Source organism: Mustela nivalis (genome assembly GCF_964662115.1).
Source record: "Mustela nivalis genome assembly, chromosome: 8".
NCBI classification, from domain to species: Eukaryota; Metazoa; Chordata; class Mammalia; order Carnivora; family Mustelidae; genus Mustela; species Mustela nivalis.
In genome coordinates, this window is record NC_139027.1 from 77,727,943 (window position 1) to 77,744,975 (window position 17,033).

At 45.1% G+C, this 17,033-nt stretch overlaps 1 protein-coding gene across 7 annotated transcripts in view; it reads left to right on the forward strand.

Annotated features, from left to right (window-relative positions):
- PRKCE (protein kinase C epsilon) overlaps positions 1–17,033 on the forward strand; it is a 516,689-nt gene that overhangs the window by 325,454 nt on the left and 174,202 nt on the right. The gene's annotated exons all lie outside the window — the stretch shown is intronic.

The window sequence follows — 17,033 nt, forward strand, 5'->3', positions numbered from 1 at the left end:
AGGTTCGGGAGAAGGACACCCAGGAACTTTTAAGGGCTGCTTCTCTTCCTGAGGTCAGCGGCTGAGGAGACGATTATGAACACTGCAGCAAGCCCTCTGAAGGTGTATGATTAAATGTTCAGTGAATGGATATCGAATTGAATGGCTGTGGTAGTTCAGAGAAGAGGAGATCCCAGTGGACTGCTCTGGTAAAGAAAGGTTTTGTGGAAGATTTAGGTCTTAAAGGATGGGAAAGCTTTAGAATAGCGAGAGGAGAGAAGGAACCCTGTCCTGGGATAGAGGACTGACCTGCTTGGAAGCTCAGAGGGAGGAAAAATGTGACTTCTGTGAGGGGCAGTCAGGATGGACTTCGTTAGGCTGGTGAGAGCAGAACCAACACTTTCAGTTTCCAGATGGAACCAGACGGCGGAGGGGATCTGCTCCATGCCTGGTACCCCACCTCTCTCTGGACTGGAGTCTATAACCTTTCCTGCCCACCTGACTTCTCAGCCGGCAGGCTGTTCTACGTGATTTTGGCAGATGTTCATTCTAAACTGTCCTCAAGGCGGTCCTTTGGATCTCTAGTGACTCTTGACACAGGGATGAGGCTATGGTAGGTCCTCCCTCATCACCTTTTTTTACTTTAAAAAAAAAAGAAAAATTAAGGTAATATTTATAGACCGTAGAATTCACCTGTTTTAGCATACATTTCTGCCATTTTTGACAAATACATGCGTTCCTGTAACCACTGCCACAATCAAAATATGGAATAGCTCCATCACCCCCAAATTCTCCTATTATCTTTCTTTTTCATAGTGCACCATAATAAAGGTATTTGATGTGCAGGGCAAGGGGGTGGGGAGTGGGGAATGACTGATGCCTTTCCAATGCCTACAGTTTCATCTTTTCCAGTATGTCGTTTGGATGGAATCATACAGTAGGTAGCCTTGCGCATTTGGCTTTTTTTTTTTTTTTTTTCATTTACTGTGTTGCATTTGAGGTACATTTGCTAATTGTATCAGTGATATGTTCCTCCTTGGTGCTGAGTAGAATTCCATTGTGTGTGTGTCCACCAATCTGTTTATTCCTCCCCGAGATGAGGGAACCTTTGGATTATGACCAGTGTTTGACAATTACCAATAAAGTTGCTAGAGATATTCACATATAGATTTTTGCATAACCTGCACTTTTTATTTGAGTAAATACCTGGAAATGGGATTGCTAGCTTGTGTTTGGTGAGTGTGTTTTTGGTTTTATAAGAAATCATGAACTGTTTTCCAAAGTGGTGAAACCATTTTGTTTTCCATCCAGCAGTGTATGAAAATTCTAGTTACTTTCCATCGTCATTAGGGTATTTTCAAGTTTTATTTTATTATTATTTTAATGTAGTCATTCTAACAGGCATGTAGTGCTTTCAGTGTGGTCGTAATTTTCATCTTCCTAAAACTGATGTTCAGCATCTTTTCATGTGTTTAATTGCCATCCATATATCTCTGTTGGTGTGGTGCCTTTCAAATCCTAGGTTATTTTTTTAATGGGCTATTTCCTTATTATCAAGTTTTGAGAATTCTTTATCTGTTCTGGCCCTAAGCACTTTCCCATACATGCGATTTGCAATTATTTTTTTTTTCCAGGTTGGGGACTTGCCTTTTTATTCTCATAACAATGTCTTTTGAACAACAGATATTACTAATTTCAGTGAAGTTCATTTTATCAGTCTTCGAGGAATTGTGCTTTTAGGGTCCTATCGAATGTTTACCTAACCCTAACGTCGCAAAGATTTTTTTCCTCTATTTTCCTCCAGATATGTAATAGTTCTTACGTTTTTGCCTATCGTCTATTTGGGGTTTATTTTTGCGTGAGGTGCAGGGTGTGGATCTGTGTTTATTTTTGCATATGGATATCCAGTTGTTTCAGCAGCCCTGTTTGTTAGAAAAAAACTACAGTTTCTCTGTGGAAGTGCCTTTCCACCTTTGTTGAAAATCACCTGACCCTGTATGTGTGGATTCCTCCCTGGACTCCATTCCGTTCCCCTGTTCTGTTTGTCCTTTTTCGGTTGCAGTGGCGGGAATAATGGCTTTTCTAGCTTTCTACGTTCTCAGCAAGGCCCAAAAAACTCTGGAATACCTTTACGTGTAGCACTTAGAGGTGGTTCAGATACTTAAGAACTTGTCTAGACAGTTCTTAAAATGTGGTCCTGGATCAAGCAGCATCAACCGCACTTGTGATCTTGTTAGGAATGAAATTCTCAGGGCCTCCCCTTTTTGCATTAGAAATTCTGGAGATGGTGTCTAGCAGTGTATGTTTCAGGAAGCCCTCCAAGGAATTCTGATGCATGCCGACCTTTGAGAAACAGTTATTTTAGGGAGGTGGAGACATCAGAATTTAGGTCATTTAGAAGAAAATGATGATGGGATTATGTTAAGGGGCTTAATCTGGGTTCTTCTGTGTTCTGATTCAGATTTGACCAGCCCCAGTGGCCATTGTCTATCTGAAAGAGATTCTTTTTTCCCTTCCTTCCGGCCTTTAAAACATTTTTCTGAACCCCTGTGGCCATCACACTCCCTGCAGGAAAAGAGGTTTCCTTTTAAGGAATGAGAGGGCATTTCTGCTATCTAGAAAGGTTTTCAAGCAAGGATAGTCAACTTCAGATAGAGTCAAGTCAGGGATCTAATAGGGGTGTACATTTTAGGTTGATAGGTTGACAGCCAGTGGAATGTTCTTGTAGTCTATGAGGGCCAAGTTTCAGGTCCTCCTCACCCCAAAATCCACTGGGGTTTTCCTGACTGCAAATAATGGGGGAGAATATTGTGCAAGCTTTTTAAAGGCCTCAGACTTCCCGACTGCAAGAGGAAGATTGTTGCCCTGTCCTTCCCGTGTTCTGGCAGCAGATGCAGGAAGAGCTGGCCTTTCAACAGCTGGTTTGGAATGGGCTGCTCGCCAGAGAGGCCAGACCAGCTCCAGAATAAAGGAAGGATGCCTTCTTAAATGCCACAAGCTTCCCCTCCCCTTAGGAAAATGGTTTAAAAGAGCAAAGCATATAATGTCATATCTTTATTGTAGTTCCTCTACCTTAAACACACGCACTACTTTGACCTCTCACTTGTAATTTTCCAGTTAGAGATTTGAACTGGGCCTTTGTTAATTGCTGTGTTTTGAGAGAAAGGATAATTTTTATTTACACAACAACAACAACAACAAAAACCTACCCCAAACAAAAAACCCAGCAAGTTTAAATTTCCCTGTTTGTATGGAGCCTTAAGATTGAGGAGGGGACAGCCCTGGGAAAGAGAATAGACTTTGGCCAGGTGTTCCTCCTGGAAGAAAGATGGTTTGGGTCAGGTCTGGGGAACACTTGGAACTGACACTTTCTTCCTTGCTTGATTTGAGCAAATATAAACCTTTTGTTCCAGAAGGTTGTTGCCTATGTGGTGATTATATGTGTTCCTGCATCAGACCTCACATCACCTAATGCTTTTCAAAAAGTCTGAATGACCCAACTGTAATCAGTACAAATGAGCTGAAAGTGGGGGCTCTGGTTTTTCTGTCACCCCTCTGTGCTCCCTGTGTGTGTGTTATGGTATGAGAGTGGGTTGTCTTTGTGAGTTTGCATTTCCCATAACTTTGAGAGCAGTCTGGTTTCCAGCGGCGTTCAGAACTTCTCATCAGACTCCATATTCGCTTGAAAGAAACTGGCCTCTCCCTTTCCAATCTGCTAATTATCTTTCACCTAGTCTTCAGCATTTGAGAAGGAACGTTCATTTAAAAAAAACAAAAACTATGAACTGTCTGTTAGAATAACATGAACAGCATGCTTGAATTTTCTTGTGTTTTTCCTAGTTTCCATGTGACAAAAAGTGGGGGTAGGCGTGGGGGGAAGTGTCCATTTCATGTTATTTAACATGCGTAGTATGGATGGAAACAATGAGCTTTGGAGCCAGAGAGATCTGGGTGCAAAGCCAGACTCTACCACTTAATAACCACATACCCTTGGGTCAGTAGCTTAGATTTTCTTAGCCCCTCATTTGTAGAGTGTAGATAATAATACCAAACCTGTAGGAATCCTTTCAAGAAGTTATTGTGTGGTAAATGGTACCTACTATTATTATTTTTTTTTATTTTTTATAAACATATAATATATTTTTATCCCCAGGGGTACAGGTCTGTGAATCGCCAGGTTTACATACTTCACAGCACTCACCATAGCACATAACCCCCCAATGTCCATAACCCCACCCCCCTTCTCCCAACCCTCCCTCCCCCCAGCAACCCTCAGTTTGTTTTGTGAGATTAAGAGTCACTTACAGTTTGTCTCCCTACTATTATTTTTAAAAAATTTTTTATGCAAGTATAATTATCATAGTGTTATGTTTCAAGTGTGTAATATAGTGATCCAACAGTCGTATACATTACACAGTGCTCATCATGATGCTTAGCATTTTTTTTAAATGGATTTCATATTTTTCTTTAGATGAGCCAAGTACCCAGCAGCCTTTGATGTAAACTTTCCAAAATTTCTCCCCTAACGCCACTCTGTTCAGGTGCTGCCCCCATTCATGTCCCACAATTTTCTACCTTCCCAGCTTGACATCTCCCCATAGGATCGGAGATTCACATATTACACTCATGAGGGCCCTCTCAGAGGAGGGTTTAAATCCTCAAGCTTAAAGGATAAAGCTTAACATAGCACGGTTGAAAGCCACAAGGACCATTTTGGTTTTTAGGATATCAAGTAGTATCTCTGAATTCCTGGCTTCCCAGAGCCAGGTTTTAAGAAACTCACTTGTACACAGGCTCCAGGATCCATGTGAGAGTGATCTGGTATATTCTGTCCTGTTAGCATTTATTCCTCCCTCCTCTCTCTCTCCACCAGCAGGCTAAGTATGTAACACAAAGTGTAGACATAGTACCTAGTACCTAGGAGGCCCTGGGTAATTACTGATTGAGTGAATGAACAATTCTGACAAGAAAAAAAAAATATTCTTCTAATGTCTACCTACATCTCTCTTGCTTGGCTCATGTTTTACCTCTTGAATTAGGTATCTATTGATGTATAACAAATTACCACAAATTTAGCAGCTTAAGACAACAGTGGACATGTGTTACCTCCTACACTTTCTAGGGGGCAAGATTCAAGAGCAGCTTTAGCTTGGATGGTTCTGGCCCATGGTCTCTCAGGGACTGTGTGGGATGTTGGCCGGGGCTGTGTTCGCTGGAGGCCCAGCTGAGGCTGGAGGATCTGCTTCCAACATAGCTGACACCCATGGCTCATGGATCAGCGTTCCCAGTGGGAAGGACACCTCAGTTTCCCACCAGATGGATCTGGCCATAGGGTTTCTTGGGTGTCCCATTAACATGGCAACTGGCTTTGCCCCGAGTGAGTGATGCAAGAGAGAGCAAGATGGGAACTGTAATGTCTTTTATGACCTAGCCTCAGAAGACACGCTCTGCAAAATCTTTTTGGTTACACAAGTTGGCAGGTCATGTCTGTTCACTGAAGAAGGGGGCTACCCAGTGGTGTGGAATCCCTCTTGGAGATTGGCTATAATGCCTCCTATTCAGCCCTTTCTTATTTTGTCTAGAACCTGAAATTTCTTTTTACCCCTCTCTTCTAGTTGCATTTCAGTTCTTTTCCATTAGGCATCTCATGACCTACTAAGGGCTAACCAGACTCACGAGCATTGCCGAGATATGCTTTGGCCAGGAGCAGTGCTAGTCCATCATGAGGGGTCCTTGACTCTTCTTCACATCTGTGTGTGATAGACCCTAACCTCAGCTAAACCCTTGCTACAAGGTCTCCTCTCCTGCTGAGACAAGACCCACTGTATGCAGGGCCCAGATTTCCAGACAAGGAAAGCGCCATGTTCCATACATAAAGGCACAACTCTTGGGCTGCCTTGAGGTAGTAAGGGATAGGATGGGAGCCATGTTTGTGGGAGAGGTTGGGTAAGGTTGAGCCAGGCCTACCCACTTTTTCCCCAGTGCTCTGGTGACCAAGACTACAATATGGAAGTTGCCAAGATTCAAGGCAGGGCCCATGGCTATAATATTTGCCTCTGGGGGCACTTGAGTGGCTCAGTGGGATAAACCTCTGCCTTTGGCTCAGGTCATGATCTCAGGGTCCTGGGATCAAGCCCTGCATTCGGCTCTCTGCTTAGGAGGGAGCCTGCTTCCCCCTCTCTCTGCCTGCTTCTCTGCCTACTTGTGATCTCTCTCTCTCTCTGTTAAATAAATAAAATATTAAAAAAATATATTTGCCTCTGGACACAGATAACTGACTTACGTGAAGAATTTGATCTTCACTTGTACCTCATTAGCACTAAGACCTAAGCTAACTGGACCTCTTGTCAGCATGTGTGGCCTCAAAATACTTTCTTACGTTCAACAAATGGAAAAAAAGATTCCTCCCCTTGCCCCACTTTTTCTCTTGGCAGGTTTTGTTTTCTCTGTATGGGAGTTTATAGATATGAGGCCCAAACCTCAGTGAATGTGTCTGTTGTTTTGTAGAGTTCTTAGAAAATCATCTTTTCCCTCACAATAGTAACTGTTGTTTTCCCAGCATTCCCATGTCTCTAGGGGAGACAGCTCGAGGAGAGACAGAAGTTTCCAAGGCTCTAAGAAGCAGGAACTGGGAATTTATTGGTTTCCCTGGACTGTGGTGTCCCCTGGTTGGGGAGAGTGCCAGGAACTGGGAGGTGGGCTTGGGACACACTGTGTGTGTGTGTGTGTGTGTGAGAGAGAGAGAGAGAGAGAGAGAGAGAGAGAGAAGGACACACCTTGAAGGAACACATGTTGGATTATGGGATGTTTTCAGTTAATAATGAAAAAGCATTATTGCTTTTGACTTGTTCATCCCTCTCTCTCCATATGCAGAGGTTTGGTCATAGTCTCAGTGGAACATAAAACTTGTAACAACAAGTTTAAGCAGGTTTTTATGAAGGCGTGGGGAAAACATCTAAGTTCTGCAAGAGCTAAGGCCATTCTAGCTGTTTCTGTAGACAGACTTGGGGCTTGTTCACCTGTGTTAAGCTTCCTAAGGTTGGTCCATCTCCCCAGCACCCCGCCCTGGGGACAGGCCTCACCTGGGCTCCTAGGAGGGAGGGTGGAAGGAAGGTGAGCTCCCTTCTTGGTCAGCGTGATCCAAAGGCCCAGGGAAGGTAGAGGGTACTCACAACAAACCTGTCTACTTCCTGGGAAGGCATAAGCTTAATTGAGCCCATTACCAGGCTGGACTTGGGGACTCCACAGCTTCTTTATATCTTCCTGTATCTTCTTGTATCTTCTTTGTATCTTCTTGCTCAAGCTCCTTTGTCTTATCCTTCTTTCAGCACCTTCTCTTGTCTTCTTTTCATGCTGTAGTTCCTGAAACTCTCCTCCTCTTCCAGGTAATGTAATAAGACATGCCTACCTGGCCATCTTCATGGGACCCCTGCCTGGGACTCCAGATTACTCAGGGACAGGACACGGTTTCTCCTCTGAACTTGAACTTCGTTAGCGCTGAAAGCTGAAGAAACAGCTGGGGGAGAGCAGAGTTAGTTCATGGTGGTATTTTTAGAAACCCTGCAGGCTGGAGCCCAGGATGAGGTCGCTGGGCACCACGTGGGCATTAGAGCCTATGACTTGGAGCTCACTGTGCTCGAACCTTCCCTGAGCTCTGCCTGTCACTGACCAGATGATGTGGAAGGGCTCAAATCAACAGCCCTGGATGAGTGCAGGCTTTTCCACAAATGACCCCGTAACATTTTTGGCTGGGGTCCCTGTGGCATTAGAATGCTTGTTATATATTTGAAGGAATTATGCCGGCCTTCACTGGCACTGACTCTCTCCCACTACCCACCCCCCAAAGACGACCAACTAGCACCTGGGCATGGACAGAAGCCCTGTGGAGACTTCTGCCACTATTTTCCCACAGGCCTTTTTTCATACAAGATTTTAGAAACACAATCAGTGGCCAGCGCTCAGCCTCATAGACATGAGCTCAGTGGGGGCTCAGGTGACCAGAATGCAGCGAAACCTCCTTTTCCTGGGATCTGAATCACAGGACTGTCGCTGGCCCCTGCGGGGACTCTCACCCCACCCTTGGCTGGGGCCCCACTTGGCTGATTTCCCAGGCTGGGAATGTTCTTTGAGTTTTTAGCAGGTCTGCCTGGAGGGTTTGGGTCTGTGGTTTCCTCCTGGCAAGTGGTGACTTTTCCTGGGTACCAGAGGCATGCAGTCAAGTTCCAGTGTAACTCCAATCTGTAATTTTGAATGGATGCAGGAGGGAGAGAGGGAGAGAGTGAGTGAATGAATGACTGAATACAGAGGGGCAGGAGGCAAGCACATTCCCTGCTTCAATGAAATCCTCTTGCCCACTGGTTCTCTGTGTTCACGTGTGTGCTCTGCATCAGAGCATGGGCTTGGGGGATTGCCCTCGCCTTTCTCCCTGGGCCCCTCCCTCAGTGATGGTCATCCCACTGTCTGGCCATCACCATGTATCCCCTCACTATGCTTCTCTCTCTGTCCTATCGGTGTCTGAGTCTTTCACTCCTCCAGCGCACCAAGTGAAGTACCTTAAGTTTTATTTTAATAAGTGAACAGAATACAGGCTGTGCCATGAAGGCAGCACAGCTCCTTCCAAAATTGAAGAAGAGAGTTTCTAGTAAGTTTGAGATGCTAATCTTGACGGGTCCCCAGTGCTCTTCTGACTGGATTTCACACAGAATAAAACACGCAGACAGCTGCAAGCCTCAGCCCTCAGACCTCTCCATTCTCCTTGTGTGACTCTCTGGGAAGACGTAGATAGCACGGAGTAATCTCTCCCAAGGAATTAATTGCCGTTTCCTCTTTCCTGTTTTGAACAGAAATTTTCTTTATTGTGTGAGTACAGCATGGAGAACATATTCTTTGGCATCACATAAATATTTACTTCATATTTAAAACTCCTGTCATGAAGCATTTATTCCACTTGAAAATATTATAACCTATTTTCCTTGTGGCAAATAAAAATAAAAGGCATTGCTCCTTTGATTTTCAGTACCTAGTTTTTTTTTGGAGGGGGGCAGTTGGTTTTGTTTTCCTTCTATTTATCTTGCATTTTTTTCACCAGTAAGTCCATAAAATCAAGCCAGAGAATTATTGAGAGGGAAAATTACCTCCTCAGAGATGGAGTAGCAAAGGTTCTCATCCAGCTTATGTTAGGAGCTCCCTGCAAGCCATAACCACTGTTGTCTGGAATATTGTGGTAATTCTTTGCTTTGTTAGTGGAGACCTGACCATCAAGGACCAGAGAACAATAATTGAGAGAGTGGTCTCGGACCAGAGCTCGTACTATGGGGTCTGTGCCCAGAACAGTGCCTGGTATTCAGTATCTACAGAGGAAACCATCTCTAGATAGACCATTTATGTTATACCCTTCAGAAATTTTCAGTGTGTATTTTCACTCATGTGTTTTTTGAGTATATTTATCCTTTTCTCCTTCTCATTTTATATACATACTGTACACATGTTTCTTAGTCTTCCTGTTTATTATTTCTTGGTGGATTTAGAATATCTACTTTTTCAAAACCACAGCATGAAGATCCATTCTGTGGGTGTATCATGAACTAATCGGTCCCCTTTAGCTTCCTTTGCCAAGTCCCTGGAGGAGAGCAGAGGTGGATGTGTGAAGAGGTGACTGGGCAGCTGCAGGAGCTGACTCCCATACAGTCAGGTGCAGGTGGGACCCAGGGTCTTCTGCCATCCCTGGGAGGCAGGACCAGATGGGTCAGGTGGGACTTCCTGAGCTAGCATTTACTGTTTGTAAGTTGTAGGACCTTCAGCAAATTATTTATTTAATCTCTCAAAGGCTCGGTTTCTTTGTAAGTCAAGAATAATAACCACTGCATGGTATTAGAGCATGTGTGTGAGTTGCTTACATAGCTCATGTATTTGAAATAGTACCTCATGGATATGTAATAGCATGCATATATAATAGAGCCTCATGGGTATGTAATAGCACCTCATGGATATGGAACAGCACCTCATATATATACATCAGCACCTCATGTATATGTAATGGTACTTCATGTGTACACAATGGTATTGCACCGATGTAAGGTGCTTGGAAAGGTACCCAGTACATAGCAGGAGCCCGATAAATTGTAACTGTTATTTTCCAGCTTCTGAATATCTGAGGTTTGACAGTTCCTTAGAGAAGAAAATACTACAACAGTTGACTGGTTTTCTTCACGTTGTGAAATTACCTTCTTTGAGGACTGGATTTCTTCTTTGCTTGGATTCTAAGAAAAGCCTTCTGAGGAGGTCCCCAGCCTTTTCTCAAATCAGTTATGTTTCTCACTGCTTTTGTTCGCAAACTGAGTCACTGTTCTATGCCTGGTCCAATCTTCCTGGCAGCTTGCCAGTCTGAAGATGGAGTCATTTTTCTAAAGCCCATAATGGATGGGGTAGAGAAAGAGGAGGCTCACTCTCTTTCGCTCACCGAGACAGGTGTGGAACATCTGGAGGCAGCTGGGCCCCTGCAGGGTGTGGCGATTAGGAGGTGTCAGAGCAGGTGTTGCAAGGTGGGGGGTTGGGGCTGTTTCACTTCCCCCAGTAAGGAGGTATCAGCTTGGCACCAGGAAAAAAGAGAAAGAAGGTACCAGCTTGGGGTTTAGGCTGAGCTGTTGCATTACCCTCTCTTGATAGATAGGAAAGTAGAAACCCAAAGAGATTGAATGATTGGGTTTGGAGGAAAGGCAACATTTGTGTCATCATCTAGTGCCTAGTTCAGCCATACTGGCAGAAAGAGGTCCAAACACAAGCCAGAAAAATTAAAGAAGAACCTACAGCATACTTGCTTGTGGAAAAGACCCCTGTGTGTCCTGGACATCAAGGGTAAGTGACTGTCCTGTGGTGAGGAATAACAGCAGTACCCAGAGGCTGCTGGTTGTGCGTATTGATCATCCTGGTCCAGGCTTCTGGTTCAAGGGTCTCAGGCAGGGTTGATCCTTCATCTGGCGATTCTCACTACACATACCCTGCAAGGAAGTGCTGGCGTATGCAGACGTTCATAAGCTGGACCTGTTAGAAATTCCCTGACAGATATTTTTTTTAATAATTTTTTTATTAACTTATAATGTATTATTTGCCCCAGGGGTACAGGTCTGTGTATCATCAGGCTCACACACCTCATAGCACTCACCATAGCACACACCCTCCCCAATGTCCGTCACCCAGCCATCCTATCAATCCTCCCATCCCCCAGCAACCCTCAGTTTGTTTGCTAAGATTAAGTGTCTCTTAATCAGGGGCATCTGGGTGGCTCAGTGGGTTAAACCTCTGCCTTCGGCTCAGGTCATGATCTCAGGGTCCTCGGACCGAGCCCCACATTGGACTCTCTGTGGGCAGGGAGCCTGATTCCTCCTCTCTCTCTGCCTGCCTCTCTGCCTACTTGTGTCAAATAAATAAATAAAATACTTAAAAAAAAAAAAAGTCTCTTAGAAGAGTCTCGTTCCCCATCCCATCTTGTTTCATTTTTCCCCTCCCTATCCCCCCACATCCCCCTGCCCTGGCTCTCAAATTCCTCGTGTCAGAGAGGTCATATGATATTGTCTTTCTCTGATTAACTTATTTTGCTCAGCATAATACCCTCTAGTTCCATCCACATCGTTGCAAATGACAAGATTTTGTTTCTTTTGATTCCTGCTAGATATTCTTAAACTGAAAGATACCAGACAGTGTGGAGGTGAAGGGTATCTGTCGCCTCATGCAGGGAGTGGTGTTCAGTCCTGTCAGGTCAGCTCCCCTTTTGTGCCAGAGAAGGTGAGGTGGGGTGAGGTGGGAGATGGTGGAGCAGGAAGACCTCAGTCATTGGACTGGCATAGCCTTTGGTGCCAGGAGCTGCCTCTCCCCATGTCTGTGAGGGTTCCCCTGGCTGAGATGGGGAGGACTTGGCCCAGGAAAAAGGAGCCAGGAGGGGCTGCTTCAACAGAGTCGTAACTCCAAGGTGTGGGCTCTTTCTGCTGCTTCTGCCACCTGCGTGCAACCTTGGGGCTATAAGATCCTCAATGTGCAAAAGCTCCTGGGAGTCTGAAGTTGACGGCCTAACGGAACCACGCAGGAGACAAGCCTGGAACATTGCTGGAGGCTGAGGTAACTGAGGATCTCCTAGTAGCTCCACCAGACAGCTCTGTTTCACTTCATGCTTTGGAGAACTCCTGTCACACTGTCTGACTAATCTTCATTTCCACAGAAAGTCTCAAAAAGGTTATCCTGCTCTTAGCAGGTCTCTCCCTGACTTGACATCATTCCTTCTGCCACGTGGCTGATGCACCCATAAAACAAAAGATCTGGAAAGGGCCCGATGGTTTCCTCTTTGGGAGGAAACCCAGCCTGGGTTTTGCCTCTGAGGATGCTGCAAAGGAAGGGTCACACCAGGTGGCCGTAGCGCGGTGCACACAGTGACGGCACTGGGCATCCTTTGCGGTGGGCTTGGGGGCAGGTCGGGGGAGCTCTTCCCTCAGTCCAGGAGCACTGGCAGCTGCAGACTGTCAAAATTGGGCCTGTCCCCCTGCCCAGTGCATGTATGTAGTGCCCTCTCCTTGTTCATACTGAGTAGCCCTCCCAGTTCCACAGCAAGAAGGATGCACAGGCACAGAGAACCTCTCTTAGAAGTCACTAAAGAGCATCAGAGCATGTTGTTTTCCAATTCTACAGACAGTATGTAAACCCATCATCCTAGCAGAGCACAATAATTCTTTTACATTACCTTCAATCTGCAAGTATGTTTTACACGGGTTTGTGCGCGTGCGCATTCTGTTTTTACCATATTGTATCCCATTTCCCCCTAATCCCGCAAGGTCTTAGTTCACCATTTTTAATTTGCTATAAATGTGCTATAATTTGTCGGACCATTCTCTTAATGCACAATGGTCCAGTTACTTCTGTTTGTTGGCCAAGATAGACAGCAATGGGGGAACATCTGGAAGTTATAAGTATATAGCTTTTTGTTTCTGTGTAATTATTGACTTAGAGGGAATCCCAAAGTTAAAGGATGTGACTTTTTTTTGTGGTGTTTGCTATCATTAGAGTATTGTTTCTGGAAATGTTGCATCACATTGCATATGTATAATACGGATAATACCACTTTAAAACAAACTTGTTGGGCGCCTGGGTGGCTCAGTGGTTTAGGCTGCTGCCTTTGGCTCAGGTCATGATCTCAGGGTCCTGGGATCGAGTCCCGCATCGGGCTCTCTGCTCAGCAGGTAGCCTGCTTCCCTCTCTCTCTCTCTGCCTGCCTCTCCATCTACTTGTGATTTCTCTCTGTCAAATAAATGAATAAAATATAAAAAAAAAAAAACAAAAAAAAAAAACCAAACTTGTTTACTAGGTATTCAGTGGTGGGTCAGTGGTATGTCAAGACTGCTCTTTGCATTTTAAAAATTCCCATTAAGAGCGAGTATTTTATAATTCCTATAAGTTTTACGTTCATGTAATTTACACAGGAGTCTCTAGGGATCTTGATGGATATATTTGGATTCATTGGTACCTATACCTCTGTGGTATTCTTGCCATTTAATGTGAAACTAATGGGGAGGAATGAGACAAATCTAGATTGTGGAACATTCTGTAAGACAGCATCCTCGACACTTCATAAATGTATCATAAAAAGGAAACAAGAAAGCTGTTCTAGATTGGAAAGTCTAAGGAGGTGTGGCAACTAAAGGCAAAGCAAGAGCTCTAAGTAGCTTCTGAAAAAAATTTTTTTAAATTATTTTTTGTTTATTTATTTGAAAGAGAATGAAAGAGATAGACTAAGATGGGAGAGGGTCAGAGGGAGCAGCAGACTCCCCACTGAGCAGGGAGCCCAGTGCGGGACTCAATCCTGGGACTCTAGGATCATGACCTGAGCCGAAGGCAGTTGTTTAACCAACTGAGCCACCCAGGTGCCCCGCTTCTGAAAAATTTTAAAGCCACAACTGTAAAGGGCATTTGGGGGGCAGTTGGAGAAATTTAAATATGAACCATATATTAGATAATGTCATATCAGTGTTAAGTTTCTTGACTCTGATAACTTTGGTTATTAGGAGAATGCTTTTGTTCTCAGGAGATGAAGGCTGATATATTTTGGGGTAAGGTGTTACTGTGCTTACAACCTTCAAATGGTTTAGTCAAACTATGTTTGCATCATATTTTATATTATGTATTAATAATAGTATATTATAACATCATATTATAGTATTAATTATATTGTAGTTATAAAATACAGTTACGCTGATGATGTAAATAAATGTAATAATACACTATTATCCTGTATTATATAAATATAGAAATTATAGAAGTTATTCACAACATATTTAATAGATACCATATTGATTTTTATATCCACATCTATATTCATTTATAAATCTGTCACATTCACATCACACACTCACATGCACACACGTGTGTGATGCATTCCCCCATAGGAACTGTATTTTAATAGAGATCCTTGACAGCAGCAGGAAATGCTGATGGGATCTGTTTCTGCTGGTGACTCCAGGCCCCAGCAGGGAGGTTCTGTGGGACTGGGGATTGCTGGGGCTCCCCTCAGGATCTAGGCATGTGGGTGACAGACACAAAGACTATCTGGCTGGACCCTTGGCTCCCTTGTCCAGAAGAATGGGTGATGGGATGATTTTCACCAACTGGGGGCCCCCTCCTCTTTTTCCTCTTGCCTGTCCTGCTGCTTGGCACATGGAGGGTGGGGAGGTCCCCATGGGGGGGGCATGAGGTTTACCTGTGTTTCCCTCTCCTATAGCTTACTGTTTCCCCACATCTTTGATGTCACATCTCTCTTACAAGGCAGTGCACCTGTGCTCTGGAGCAGGGATTACAGAACCTTTGGGGAAGTTCAGTCAGACAATCAGACCCCACTTCAGGGGAATTATTCTTGGCTCTCTGTCTAACCTCCTCCCAGGACCCTCCCCTCAGCCCCCACCAGTAGAAAGCATCTTCTCTCTAGGCATGAGTGCTTGCAACTGGGAGGTCTTTATAAGTCCGTTAAATTAACAGGTTGCTATGTTAACATATTAAATCAAAGTAAACAGAGTTTAGACCTTCAATTTGGTTGCTGGTCATTTCTGTAAAAAGTTGAGAAATGAGGCCCTTGGGGATACCCGTAACCCCGTTCTAGCTGGGCTCCCTTGAGAAAATTAGATAGGACTCCTCAGCAGTTTCACAGAAAATATAACTTCCCAGGATCAAAAGACTAGTAAATTTGAGGGATTTGCAAAGCAAGTTGCACCTTAAATGCATGAGGGGCTGACTTACTTTTTAAATGTGATCCATGGGACGTCTGGGTGGCTCAGTTGGTTAAGCAGCTGCCTTCGGCTCAGGTCATGATCCCAGCGTCCTGGGATCGAGTCCCACATCGGGCTCCTTGCTCGGCGGGGAGCCTGCTTCTCCCTCTGTCTCTGCCTGCCATTCTGTCTGCCTGTGCTCGCTCCCCCCCCCCACACTCTGATAAATAAAAATAAATAAATAAATGTGACCCATGGTGAATCTGGTAAAGGCAGTTGGTTGAACGCTTGTCCTCTGGCCTCAGCTGCCCAGGTGTGGAGATTGGAGTCTAGATTTTTATAGATCATGTTTGTAGTAAGGAAGTGCTAGTGAATATTTTTTTTTAATTACCGTATTTTTTTTTTCTGCTTCTAAATGTGGTAGAATATTCTGGATATAGTGAAAAGTAGGCAGCAGAAGTAGAAGTCACCTGTCATTGGACAGTTGGGTGTTGATGGCCAGATTTCTGTGTGTGTGTACCTGTCTCTATAGTAAAGCAGAGCTGGGACATTCTCATGAGAATCTGATCAGCTGGGCCTTGGTCCCTAGGTTGTGGCAGGGTAGAGGGTGGGATTTGCATACTCCATCTCTTTCCAGGTCAGAGACCTTTTGGAATATAAAAAGCACCCGTTCAAAAGGGGGGCCAGGCTGGCTGGGGGTGGGGAAACAGAGGGGTGGCAGGCAGACCCCCATCTAGGTCATCAGGGTCTGTGCTGGGGATCAGCATCTCTGCCTGTCTGCTTGGAGGCTTCTTCCCCCTAAAAGCCCCTACTGGGCATGTGGTCCCCATTCTTGCCTTTCTCTTCCTCTAGTGCTGTGTCCCTCCACCCCTGCTCAGTCCCCACTGACAGACACTGCCCTCAGATCCTCCAGCTGTTGGGCTCACACAGGTGCCGTTCTCACCCCAAGACTGACACTGTCGTGGTGGCATGTCAGGTGTGGGGGATACTTGGGGTGGGGGGGCACGGAGCCTTCCCAGTGCATTTTAAGCTGTGCCGTGCGGGCGACCTTCCAGGGCCAGCACTAGTGCTAGGAACCAAGCGCCTCCCCTGCCCTCGGAGAAGCCAGAGGCCGCTGGCCTCTTGCATTGTAAGAGCCCCTCAGTTGAGCACTTTGGGACCTTGCTGTCGGGAGGGTAGGCTGTCGCCCAGAGCGGCATGTGGACAGTGTTAACACTGGTTTCTCCCCCACTCTCTGGGTTAGAATCTGGGCTCCACCACTTAGTAGCTGTGCTAACAGAAAATGGTTATATAGACTTCCTATTCCTCAATTTGCACACCTGTGAAGTGTGGTTATGATCACCTTTCAGAAGTGCTGCTGTAAAGTTTCAGTGGGCACCTACCACGGAATAAGCCCTTAGTTAGCATTAAGTGTGACTCTTGTATTGGTCTGCTTGGGCTGCCGGAACAAAATGCTGTAGACGGAGTGGTTCCAGCAACAGAAATTTCTTGCTCCTAGTTCTGAAGGCTGAAAGTCTGAGATCAAGGTGTCAGCACAGTTGGGTGAGGGCCTCCTTCTTGCCTTGTAGACATCCATCTTCTCTCTGGGTCCTCGCAAGATAGTGAGTGAGCTCCGGTCACGTCCTCTTAACAGCATTCACCTCATCATGGGAACTTCACTGTCATGGCTGGGTCACACTGGCAGGTAGCACATCAACGTGTGAATGGGAGAGCGGGGCTCAATCATTCAAACCATAACAAGCATTGTGGTCGTTTATTAGCACCCTTGCAGGACTCTCTGAGGCTTGGGGCAGCCTCTGATGTGGACCCAAGGAA